This window comes from Ornithorhynchus anatinus, chromosome 4 (assembly GCF_004115215.2).
Source record: "Ornithorhynchus anatinus isolate Pmale09 chromosome 4, mOrnAna1.pri.v4, whole genome shotgun sequence".
Taxonomy (NCBI): Eukaryota; Metazoa; Chordata; class Mammalia; order Monotremata; family Ornithorhynchidae; genus Ornithorhynchus; species Ornithorhynchus anatinus.
This window is the reverse complement of record NC_041731.1, coordinates 52,508,182-52,521,018: the sequence shown is the minus strand read 5'-3', so window position 1 is coordinate 52,521,018 and position 12,837 is coordinate 52,508,182.

Sequence of the window (12,837 nt, the reverse complement as noted above, 5' to 3'; positions counted from 1 at the left end):
CTACTTTCCCATCCTTCCCTGCAGTATCCTCAGAGGAGATCTCCTCCCTCCTCGCAAGTGCCACCCCCTCCACCTGCGCCTCGGACCCCATTCCCTCTCACCTTATTAAAACCATCGCCCCTGCCCTCCTACCTTCCTTAACTTCTATTTTTAACCACTCAATCTCCAATGGCTCCTTCCCCTCTGCCTTCAAACATGACCACGTCTCTCCCATCCTAAAAAAACCCGCTCTTGACCCCACGTCCCCCTCCAGTTATCGCCCTATCTCCCTACTACCCTTCCTTTCCAAAATCCTAGAACGAGTCGTCTGCAATCGTTGCTTAGAATTCCTTAACTCCCATTCTCTCCTAGACCCCCTCCAATCTGGCTTCCGTCCCCTCCACTCTACCGAGACTGCTCTCTCTAAGGTCACCCATGACCTCCTTCTTGCCAAATCCAATGGCTCCTACTCCATTCTGATCCTCCTTGACCTCTCTGCTGCCTTTGACACTGTCGACCATCCCCTCCTCCTCCATACCTTATCTCACCTTGGCTTCACGGACTCCGTCCTCTCCTGGTTCTCCTCTTACCTCTCTGGCCGATCATTCTCGGTCTCCTTCGCTGGCGCCTCCTCCCCTTCCCATCCTTTAACTGTTGGAGTTCCTCAAGGGTCAGTTCTTGGCCCTCTTCTGTTCTCCATTTACACTCACTCCCTCGGTGAACTCATTCGCTCTCACGGCTTTGACTACCATCTCTACGCAGATGACACACAGATCTACATCTCCTCCCCTGTCCTCTCCCCCTCCCTTCAGGCTCGCATCTCCTCCTGCCTCCGGGACGTCTCCACCTGGATGTCGGCCCGCCACCTAAAACTCAACATGAGCAAGACTGAGCTCCTCATCTTCCCTCCCAAACCCAGTCCTCTCCCAGACTTCTCTATCACCGTCGATGGCACGACCATCCTTCCTGTCTCTCGGGCCCGCAATCTCGGTGTCATCCTTGACTCGTCTCTCTCGTTCACCCCACGCATCCTATCCGTTACCAAGACCTGCCGGTTTCACCTCTACAATATCGCCAAGATCCGCCCTTTCCTCTCCACCCAAACGGCTACCTTACTGTTACAGGCTCTCGTTATATCCCGGCTAAACTACTGTGTCAGCCTTCTCTCTGACCTCCCTTCCTCCTCTCTCGCCCCGCTCCAGTCTATTCTTCACTCCGCTGCCCGGCTCATCTTCCTGCAGAAACGATCTGGGCATGTCACTCCCCTTCTTAAACAACTCCAGTGGTTGCCTATCAACCTCCACTCCAAACAAAAACTCCTCACTCTAGGCTTCAAGGCTCTCCATCACCTTGCCCCTTCCTACCTCTCCTCCCTTCTCTCTTTCTACCACCCACCCCGCACGCTCCGCTCGTCTGCCACCCACCTCCTCACCGTCCCTCGGTCTCGCCTATCCTGCCGTCAACCCCTGGGCCACGTCTTCCCGTGGTCCTGGAACACCCTCCCTCCTCACCTCCACCAAACTGATTCTCTTCCTCTCTTCAAAGCCCTACTTAAAACTCACCTCCTCCAAGAGGCCTTCCCAGACTGAGCTCCTCTTCTCCCTCTACTCCCTCTACCACCCCCCCTTCACCTCTCCGCAGCTTAACCCTCTTTTCCCCCCATTTCCCTCTGCTCCTGCCCCTCTCCCTTCCCATCCCCTCAGCACTGTACTCGTCCGTTCAACTGTATATATTTTCATTACCCTATTTATTTTGTTAATGAATTGTACATCACCTTGATTCTATTTAGTTGCCATTGTTTTTACGAGATGTTCTTCCCTTCGACTCTATTTATTGCCATTGTTCTTGTCTGTCCATCTCCCCCGATTAGACTGTAAGCCCGTCAAACGGCAGGGACTGTCTCTATCTGTTGCCGACTTGTTCATCCCAAGCGCTTAGTACAGTGCTCTGCACATAGTAAGTGCTCAATAAATACTATTGAATGAATGAATACGTTCCCTATCTGCAATAAGCTTAAAGTCTAGGGGGGGAGACAGACATTAATATAAATAAATTAAGGATACCTCAGTAAGTGCTGTGGGACTGTGGGAGAGGTGAATAAAGGGAGCAAATCCAAGTAAGGGTGACACATAAGGGAGGGGAGAAGAGGAAACTAGGACCTAGTCAGGGAAGGCCACTTGGAGGAGAGTGTCTTCAATAAGGCTTTGAAGTTGAGGAGAAGAGTTTTCTGTGGCTATGACGAGGGAGGGCGTTCCAGGCTGGAGGCAGGACATGGGTGAGAGGTCATCAGTGAGATAGATGAGATCGAGGTACAGTAATTAGGTTGGGTAGATACAAATCAATTGTCGGACTCAGGCTCTGTCCCACATGAGGGTCACAGTCTGAAAGTCAAGGGTGGGGGTCTCCAGGAAACTTGGGCAGTCTTTGGGGTTTGGGGGTAATTTAGGAGGGAGGCAATATTCCAGTATCCCTGCTCCTTAAAAATAGACAATATAAAGTCTAACCACAGATGCTAACCGTATGTCAAAATCACAAGAGGTATTTTTGAAAGTAACGACATATCCCTTGTTATTACTAGGTTATGGTCCTTGAAAATGTGGTTGTAGTGTGAATGGTTGTATCATCAGGCCTGTTTTCTCATACACTTACATGTTTGACTATAAATTAGTGTAGGGTAAATTAGTTAAATTAAGATATGTTCCAGAAATTCTGAAAAATTACTCTAACATCCCTCTATGAGCTATATATGCTATAATAAAAGCATCACTAAGCTAGTGATCTGTCTTCATTAGAATAATACAAAACATAACATCACAATATAGAAATGAATGAGTTGAAATATGACTATGAGTTTTTGCTGGAGGATGCATAAGTGGAAGCTTCTTCTGCTCAATGGTAGTACTCTTTCAATTTAAGGAGAAAAAAACATGCCCAACTTAAATCTAATAGCACTATTCATTTCTTCACAAAAAACCTTATAGTAGGCTAATGCCTTCTGACCATCTCTAAACATCTTTGAATTCCTCCTTCCTCCATTTTTTAGTCTTATTTAAAAGTTCATCTGCTTCTAAAAACCTGCTGCAAAACTGTCAGTCAATTATATTTATTGAGCACTTACTGTGTGTAGAGCATTGTATTAAACACTTGGGAGAGTAAAATATTATAATAGACACATTCCCTGCCCACAGTGAGCTTCCAGTCTAGAGGGGACCTACAGTTCACAATTTGAATGAGACACAGGGAACTCATCTCCATTTTCAATCATCTACTTTTAAATTAAGTTCCTTGTAAATCCTTTCCCACCCACTTCCTTCAGGGCCATGGCCATGGAATTTTATTTTTTTAAATTCTCTGCATCAGTAAGTCCAGTTCTTACCTTGGCACTTCAGAAAGTCATATTATAACCACAGAAAGTTCAAAGAGAAGCAACCAAAATAGCAAGTGGCATGGACTAGGTTCTGAATAAAGATAGACTGAAAAGGATAAAACTCTTCAAGCTGGAAATTAAAAGGTTGAAAGAAGATATGAATGAACTTTATAAAATAAATAGGGAAACTCAGAACTGATTTTGATCAAATCCCACAATAACATAATGAGGGGATAGCCACTGGAGTTTAAAAGAGATAGTAGGTTTTTGTATAAATGGTCAATAATGGTTTGCTAGCTAGAAGCAACATGACCTACTGGAAAGAACGTAGGTCTGTGAGTCAGAGGACCTGGGTTCTAATTCTGGCTCCCCCACTTCTTTTTTGTGTGACCTTGGGCAAGTCACTTCATTTCTCTGTGCCTTAGTTACCTCATCTGTAAAGTGGGGATTAAAGCTGTAATCCCCACGTGAGACTTGTACTTTATCCAACCTGATGATCTTGTATCTAGTCCAGTCTAGTCTAGATATTAGACTTGTATCTAGTCTAGTGCAGTGCCTGGAACATAGTAACCTCTTACAAATACCATAAAAATAGAAAGTCAGGGATAGAGAGGAAGAGGTTAAGGATATTGAGTGGAACTTCCATAACAGTGAAGAAGGATATCAAAAGGGGAAAGCCATCATGCAGCTACTCAAAGAATTTTCTTCTTGGCAGCAGTGCAGTGTGTTAATAATAATGATGATAATAATTGTGGTATTTATTAAGCATTTAATCTGTACATTGCTCTGCACACAGTAAGTGCTCAATAAATACCATTACTTATGTTCCAAACACTTTGCTAAGCAATGCGGTAGATACAGCATATGCAGATCAGACATAGTCCCTGTCCTATGTAGGGCTCACAGTGTAAGGGATGGGATAACAGGTAACAAATCCCCATTTTACAGATGAGGAAACTGAGGCCCAAATAAGTTAAGTGACTTGCTCAAGACCTCAAAGCAGGAAAGTTTCTAGATGCGGCAGGCACCACTTGGTACAGTGCTCTGCACATAGTAAGAGCTCAATAAATGCCATCAATTGATTGATGGATCGGTAGAGCCAGGATTAGACCCATGTCTCCTGACTCTCAGGCCTGTCCTCTTTATATGGGCCAGTATACTAACCCTACTGGGCAGGGATTGTCTCTGCCTTTTGCCGAATTGTACATTCCAAGCACTTACTACAGTGCCTTGCACATAGTAAGAACTCAATAAATACTATTGAATGAATGAATTATATTAATTATTATTATTGCATTAATTCTATTTCTTTTTAATGACTGACAGTATTTGTTTTGGTTCCAGGACTTGATCACAGATACTTACATTATAATTCCCTCATGATTAGTAATACGAATTGAGTGCTCAGCCTGTGCAAGGCACTTCTCTAGAAATCTGGGTGAGTGCAGTTAGATCAGTGAGTCCCAATCCCTGACCTTAAGTTCACATGGGAAAAACAAGTACTCATGCACTGATCATTTTCTCAGGCCAGGACCCAATCCAGTTCAATGTCTTATTATTCCCAGCAAGTAGATGTTAAATATTAAGAAGTGAATGCAAAAACAAATATGTGGTTTTCTTTGCTTCCTCCTAGTAATGTTCAGAAACTCTATTTGTTTGTCCCATTTCTCAGTTGCTTCATTGCAGGTTCTATAAAAGACTAGATGTAATATCAGATAGCAAGACCGAATCACAAATAATGTACCATGATCAATGGAGTTCCTCCAAAGAACATGAGCCAGTCGTGATTTCCCCTTAAAGATCTTGCTATTCACTCAGCTCCAGAGTACTTGTGTACATATCCTTACACTCTACTATTTCATTTTAATGTCCATCTCCCCCTGTAGACAGTAAGCTTCATGTGGACAGGAATGGTGTCTACTCACTCTATTATGTTATAGGATTCAGCATGGCTGCAGCAGGCCGTTACCCCCAAGGCATTACTTTCTGAATTTTGAGGTAAGCTGAGTGCAGCATGAAGATTCCTGCTCTTAATTGGACTCAATCTTTAACCATAACAGGGAGAAAGATTGACAGATGGTTGGGACACAATTGAATACCTGAGAAACAGCAGAGACCTGGATAGGGAGTCTGAAGGGAAAACCAAGATTAGGGGTATAAACTCGATACTCAGCCCTCCCCGTCCTTATTTCTGACTTCCACCCAGGCACTGTGACCATCAGAAAGTAACCACATTGGCTAAATCATGAACTCTGAACTATGAAGACCCTTTAATTGTTACCTTAATCTCTAGAATTCCTGGCAGCTCTTTCATCAACAACAAGAATGCTGAAGTAGTCCAACTTTTATCCCAAAGCCACATGTCTAAACAAATCTGTGATTTTCTATTTCTCTTTATAATAAGATGTAAAAAAATGTTATTTTTTTGATGAAAAAGCTCCCTCCTAGTCATTTATTTGTATTCATTGCTTACAAAGAAATAAATATTTATAGCAGGTTAGTATATGAGAAACAGTGTGGTGGAAAGGGCATGGTTCTAATCCCTGCTCTGCCACTTGTCTGCTGTGTGACCTTGGGCAAGTCACTTCACTTCTTTGTGCCTCAGTTACCTCACTTGTAAAAGGGGATTTAAGATTGTGAGCAGAGACTTTGTCCATCCTGATTTGCTTGTTTCTACCCTGGTGCTTAGTACAGTCCCTGGTATATAGTAAGCACTTAACAAATACTAAAATTATTATTATTATAAACTGTAGTGTGGGGTTTGGATGAAGGACAGCCTGGGGTCATATAAGGATCTAAACCAAACTTTTGTGAGAACACATCTGTGAAGCAAATAACATTAAAAGGTTATTTCCACATCCTAGTGGAATGATAATACGTGTTAGAGTTTGATGGAAACTGTATAAGAGTCATCTTCAGCCTTATGGGATTTCTACACAGAAAAAGGTCACAGGCAGATCCTGAACCTGATGCAGCAGATTTCCTCTGCCTCGCTTTTCATTTTGCCAAGTCACACGTATTTCATAACTGTCCCTCGTCAGCCTCACATTTCCTCTAATTCAATCTCCCCAGGCAATTAATAATAATTTGCTAACTGAACAGAATGGCAGCTACTAACTAGCTGAACACGAGCTAGCAATATAGCTCTCTGTTGTTTATAAGAAGAAAAAGAGCTTGGCCCTGGATTAAATTGGAGATTGTCATATAGTAGCAATGAGGAAATTTTGTTATACTCAGCTCTGCTCTGGAATAGTTCTGGGCTTCTGAACTTAAATGAGATGTGGACGATTCTGAGAGAGGTCAGAAGGAAGTGCAAAAGAAGGTATGGGTTTGAAAATAGGATGCAGGAGGAAAGGTCAGAGAAGAGCTGACAATAACAGTTTTCAGGGATTTGCACCATTATTCTTCAGAGGATGGTAATCTGCTGTTCTTCCATTTCCACTGAGGGCAGAAAAAGAGGACAAGGGTTTGTTTATACCGCAGTATAACCTACAATTCAGGCTGCACAGAGTCACAGAAAAACCTTTTGTACATGAAGCTATCCAGGGTTCAAAACTGCAATATTTTGAATAGATAAAATGTAAAACAATGAGGATTGTCAAACACTAGAATGGAGTATTGAGGAAGAGGTCACTGTTTCCTTTTACTGACTTTTCTATTAACAGACTAGATCCTTCTCTCTGTGTTTGCTATAGTTTAGATGTTCTCTTGCCAAAAATTCAGAGCTGAACCAGGTGAACTCTTGGTTCTGAAGTCAAGTCCAATTCCCATAGCTCCATCAGTAACCCTAAGAAATCATCTCAGAATCAAATGGTTGGAACGTTTGAATTTTTGGTATGGAATGAAAGTCCTAATCTTACTGGGGGGCACTGGTCTTCAGGAAGGATTATCAATTCAGGGGTCTACCTTTATTCCTCAGGGTAACGAGCAGGCTCTGAGGGGACAATTAGAGGATTCTCCATTTTTTAATAGTAAGGAGCTGCTTCCCATGGCTCAGGACTGTGCACTTCTGTTTCAGCCATCCAGAACTGCTTTACCTGCCTTACTTGGGAGTCTCAGGGGAATAGAGCTGGAGCTTTCTTGCCAGTGGCAGCATCATTGTCATCATGTGCCTGCTCTGTGACCTAGGGCAGGTCCCTTATCTCTTTATCTCAGTTTCCTCATCTGTAAAAATGGGGTTCAAAGAAGCAGCATGACCTGTGAGTCAGAGGACCTGAGTTCTAATCCCAGCTCTGTCACTTGCCTCCTGGGTTACTCTGGGCAAATCACTTAACTTCTCTGTACCCCAATTCCTCATCTGTAAAATGCGTATTCAATACCTGTTCTCCCTCTTTCCAAGTGCTTACTAGAGTGCTCTGTACACAGTAAGTGCTCAATAAATACAATTGAATGAATGAATGAATGGTAACCCTAGCTGGGACAGAGACTGTGTCTGACCTGAAAACCTCTCATCTATCCCAAGGCTTAGAACAGTGCTCTCTAGATAGAAAGTGCTTAACAAATGCCATTATTATTATCATTATTATTATTATCATTATCTGTTCTCCCTCGTATTTGGATTGGTTGCCCCATATAGAACAGAGACTGTGTCTGACTTGATTTTATTGTTTGTACCATAGTGCTTGGCACTTAATAGGAAGCACTTAATTATTACTATTGTTATTATTATTATTATGTCACATTAAAGCATGGAGTTTGTCCTTTTGTTACATAACTTCAAGTCATAAATTTATACTGTCTATAATATTTGAAAATCTTTAAATCAGTGAATAATTCTTTCCCTTGTTTATATAGCTGCCTAGTGTTTCTTATTTGGGAAATGGCTTGTGATTCACTAGTGGTAGTATTTTTTGAGAACCTACTTGGTGTGGTGCACTACACTAGCTGTTTGGGATGTAGGCAGTAGCAAAGTGACTTTCCACAGGGACACAGGAAGCTATATCATACCACCACTTCTCCATTACTTAGAAAGATTAATAATAATTGTGATATTTGTATGTACTAAGCATTGGGTTACATTCAAGAAAATCAGGTTGGGCATAGTCTCTGTCCAACATGGGACTCAAAATCTAAGCAAGCATGCATTTAATCCTCAGTTTAGAGATGAGGAAAATGAGGCAGAGGGAAGTTAAGTGACTTGCCCAAAGTCATATATCCAAAAAGTGGAGGAGATGGGATTGGAACTCAAGTTCTCTGAATCCCAGACCCATGCACTTTCTACTAGGCCACGCTACTTTCCATTTACTTCTATTTAGATCTAGAAGGGAGTTGGAAAGGTCAGCAGTAACAAAAACATAGAAACCAACATGTTTTCCTAGGCCTGCATTCAAATGGTTCTCTGGTCATTTCACTAGTTTCCTTTGCAGCCTCACTGCATTCCCCATTTAGATATTAGTTAGCTGTTCTCAGTTGGACGTTACCACCTCCCCACAATCTCATTCAGTCCTGATGCAGTGCACTGTGAATAAATCTATCTAATTCTTTCAAAACAGTTTAAAGGAAAAATAGAGAAAACGTAATATATGTCTAGTTGGTTCACTAAAGAGCTTAGCCTTTATTCTCACTCTAGGAGAAAACATATTCAGTGTAACTGACAGTCTTATTAGGAACAAAACTGTCTTTTGAACTGGATCTGGGTAGTCAGAGTAATAAAAAGCTTCAAGCCCATGTCTTTTTTGCTGGAACACCTCCAAACACCTTTGGACTGACTGACCTATCATGTTGCAATGACATTCACATTCCTCTTCCCCTGCCAAGACTAAAATGTGGAACCAAATGAGGTGACTGTGTCTAACAATGGGAGACATAATGAGGATTGTAGTACAGATAGAGCAGATCAAGAAACATAGCTGTAATAGAGGCATGAGCGATTTACTCTATATTTAGTGGCAAACATGTAGTCCTTAACAAACCATTCAGATCTTAGGTCTGACCAGGCACAAAGCAAAGTGGAAATCTTGCAATTATCTGATTTATTTGGGACAAAGTAAAATCATATCTGCATATTTCCAGAGTAGCTGTATTTTCCTATAATTATCTATGTAATCTAGTCTGTCTCCATGGACAAATGCGAAGTGGACAGTGGAAGACATGACCAGAATAATTCAGGAACCAAAATCAATTTTACAGAAAATACACATTTTTGTCCTGTTATCTAAATTAACTATCCAGTAATAATTGCGGGACAATATAATACAACCATACAATATGGTTGGAGCATACACAGACCCTGTCCCACATGGAATTCACAGTATGAAGGAGAGGGGCAGAAGGCGCTTGACCCCATTTTATAGGTAAGGAAACTGAGGACCAGAAAGATTGTGTAAGCTCATCTCGGGCAGGGAATGTGTCTGTTTACTGTTGTATTGTACTCTCTCAAGTGCTTAGTACAGTATGATTGAATGAATTGAATGAATTGAATGACAGATTGAGATTGACAGATCCAGGATTAGAATCCAGGATTCCTGACTCACACTCCTGTGATCTTCCACTACACCAAGATCATTCACAAGATCAGAATATTATTCATCTGGTCCACAGCATCACATTTGTTACCTAATTGACTGCATTTTCCATTTGCTTTGGTTTTAGACAAAAGGGAATATTCCATGCCAAGGGAAACAGTGTGGCCCAGTGAAGCAGTGTGGCCTAGTGGAAAGATCACAGGACTGAGAGTCAGAGGACCTGGGTTATAAGGTTCTATACCAGCTTTGCCTCATGTCTCCTGTGTGATCTTGGGGAAGTCATTTAACTTCTCTGTGCCTCAGTTACCTCATCTGTAAAATGGAGACTCAATCCTACTTCCTCCTTCTTAGGTTGTAAATTCCAGGTGAAACAGGGACTGGGTCCAACTTGATTAACTTGTATCTAGGCCAGTGCTTAGAACAGTGTTGGGCACATAATAGGAGCTTAACAAGTACTATTCTTATTATTATTATTACTGATATTACTACAGGAAAATAATGTATATGGAGAAGGAGGCATAAGTGGATAGAGCTTGGGCCTGGATGTCAGAAGGAACTGGGTTCTAATCCTGACTCTGCCACTTGTCTGTGTGTGTGACCTTAGGTGAGTTAATTAACTTCTCTGGGCCTCAGTTTCCCCATCTGAAAATGGGGATTAAGACTGGGAACCCCATGTAGCATATGGACTGTCCAACCTGATTAGCTGTCTACCCCAGCTCTTAGAACAATGTCTACCACAGAGTAAGCATTTAACAAATACCATTAAAAAAACAAAAAAAAAACTGCTCTTTCTTCCAGTGGCAACCTGGAGCTCAATGGACAAGTCTGATTGTCAGAAGACCTGGGTTCTCATTGCAGCTTCTCACTGGCCTGCTCCGTCATCTCGAACAAGTCACTGAAGAAGTCATAGAGAAGCAGTGTGGTTTAGTGGAAAGGGCCCGGGATTGGGAGTTAGAGGTCATGGGTTCTAATCCCAGCTCTGCCACTTATATCAGCTGGGTGACTTCAGGTAAGTCACTTAACTTCTCTGTCCCTCAGTTCCCTCATCTGTAAAATGGGGATTAAGACTGTGAGCCTCACCTGGGACAACCTGATTACCTTCTATCTACCACAGTGTTTAAACAGTGCTTGGCACATAGTAAGTGCATAACAAATACCATCATTATTATTTAACCTCTCTGATTCTCAGTTTACTCATTGTTAGAATGGGAGAAAAATTACCTCTCTCTCCCTATTTTATAGGAAACTTGTGAGGATAAAATGAGACAGCAAATGTGAAAGCTCTGGTAAAATTAAATTTGATATACAATTCAAAGTCTCATTACAATTACTATTATTAGTACCATCCAACATCTCAGCTAATGAATATCCGATGCAATTTGGTATGCCTAGCAAGAATGCTAGAATGCCAAATTGTATCAGATATGTATTTCTATTTATTTAATTGTCCTCTGAAGGCAATCAGAGCCACCTAGTAAATTATGGCTTCTATAAAGATTTAAGTGGAGTTTTATTTTGATTTTATTTCCCTGGGACTGATCAATTGCTCTAAAAGCAACATGACAGAACAAACAAAAGGTAAAGGGAAAGGCAATGAGTGCAATATAGCTACGGAAATTAATGGAATGAGGGGAAAGAGCCTGGAGGGCAAAATTACAATTGGCCAGCAACTCCATTTAAACCTGCAATGAAAGACAGATAAGGAACACAGATTAAAAGAGCAAGATAGGGAGGACAGGAATACTTAAAATAAAATATTCCCGGAAACTGAGGAGAGTGAAGTATTTCTTCCTTTAGTGATACTATTTGCTTAATGGTTTTACTCATAACTGCAGCCACTGTATTTTCCTTGACTCCTTGCTCTTTCAACTCTCACATTCAGTCTGAACTAAAATCCTGTGGATTTTTCTACCCCAGTGTTCCCCAGATCTGACCTTCCTCTCCATCCAAAATGTCACCCCATCTGATCCAGGAACTCATCCAGTCTCAACTAGACTAATAATAATAATAATAATGTTGGTATTTGTTAAGTGCTTACTATGTGCAGAGCACTGTTCTAAGCACTGGGGTAGATACAGGGAAATCAGGTTGTCCCACGTGAGGCTCACAGTTAATCCCCATTTTACAGATGAAGTAACTGAGGCACAGAGAAGTTAAGTGACTTGCCCACAGTCACACAGCTGACAAATGGCAGAGCCAGAAGTCGAACCCATGACCTCTGACTCCGAAGCCCAGGCCCTTTCCCCTGAGCCACGCTCCTTCTCACTACTGTATCAGCTTCCTCACTAGTATCCCTGCTTCCCAATTCTGTTGTTTGGATGCTTTGTCTGAAATTATCCCTCTTCATAACTGACAGATAATTACTTTCCCTAATTTCAAGGCCTTATCGAAGGTACATCTCTTCCAAGAGACCTTCTCTGACTAAGCTCTCATTTCCTCTTCTCCCACTCCCTTCTACATCACCCTGATTTGCTCTCTTTATCAACTCTCCCTCATCCCCAAGTATTTATGTACATATCCGTAATTTATTTATATTGTCTGTCTCCCCTCTAGACTGTAAACTCATTGTGGGCAGGGAACGTATCTACCAACTTCGTAATATTGTTATATTGTACTCTTCCAAGCACTTAGTACAGTGATTTGCACACAGTAAGCACTCACTAAATATGGTCGAATGATATAATATTGTTCTTCTCACATCTCCGCCCTCCTCAAAAAATCTTCAAAACTTGCCCACTGCTCTTCTCATTAAGCCCATTCTTCTGACCATTGGCTTCAAGATATTCTTTGAGTTCTCTTTCTTTTATTTATACATTCTCCTTTCACACCCTACCTCACCTCAGATTCTTCACTCCACTCGAGATAATCTACTCAGTGAGTCTCATTTATGTATCTCCTGTCTCTGAACCCTTTCTCGTGATTTTCTCCCTGTCTGGAACCTCCTCTCTTTTCAAATCCACCAGGCCACAGGCCTTAACATCTTCAAAGCCCTTCTAAAATTCCACCTCTGATGAGAGATTTTTCCCA